This window comes from Zerene cesonia, unplaced genomic scaffold, assembly GCF_012273895.1.
Source record: "Zerene cesonia ecotype Mississippi unplaced genomic scaffold, Zerene_cesonia_1.1 Zces_u002, whole genome shotgun sequence".
NCBI classification, from domain to species: Eukaryota; Metazoa; Arthropoda; class Insecta; order Lepidoptera; family Pieridae; genus Zerene; species Zerene cesonia.
Window position 1 is genome coordinate 3,482,741 of NW_024045132.1, and position 1,045 is coordinate 3,483,785.

The window sequence follows — 1,045 nt, forward strand, 5'->3', positions numbered from 1 at the left end:
ACTTTTCCCCTCACATAATCCGATCGCGTTACGTCCTCAAGGATTTATCAAGCAACCAAAGCCTCGGCGAGAGTATAAACGTCGCATAAGCCGCATTAATGAAGTTCGAACCGAAACAATGGTGGTGCGCTAACGAGCGATAACGCTCCAGACGACAAATTAGTGGACCGCCTCGGATTGCCCATAAATTGCGGACAAATTTTATTATCTTCACCGGCCGGTCTCAGCCCATTGTGTACAAAGACCGGACGTGTGCAGTTTACATAAACTCAGATACCGCTGAATGAGGTTCATCCAATTTTCTTTCACTTGCGTGAATAAAAAATACTTTTAAGCTTCATATAGATACTGAAGCCTCATCTTCGTTAGGTATGTGGAGATGTGTACATAAAAAATTGCTCCTAAACTGTTAACCCCTTTAATAGACGTTTTACGTATACAATGCAAATACCTAGGAGTTAACTTCTAATGAACGGTTATGCATATATCATACGATTGAATTGTAGGATAACTAAGGTTTGAATTTTGCAATTTAGTGCCGTTTGTTTTTAAGTGTTAAACTCTTATCTACATGATAAAACACAATGAGACACGTTTCGATAATTAATTACATAGTTATGAAACATTTATGTTATTCCACTACAAGTGAACTAGATAACTTGTTTATAAGCGGTATAAGAAAAAAGCAATATTAAAATATTAGGATATCTTTACAAATAATAACGTAATATCATTCCGCATAAAGGAGAACTGAGATACCCAAAGTTTTGTACAATCCTAACCTATGTTATATCTATAAAAGTCTATGTATATGTATGCAATACTACAATAAAAATGCTATAACCAATAAAAGGTCAGGGTCGTATTATTGGCCGTGGAGCCATCAGCAATACCGTTACCGACCCAATCGGGTCAGAACGAAGCAATTTCGGGCCTATCTCAATATTAAATAAAGCCTGATTGTAAGTCGAATTGTAACGTGGATTGAACGCGGATTGCCCGGGTAAAACTTTGATGGGATGGGATGTTGATTTGGATATTGGAT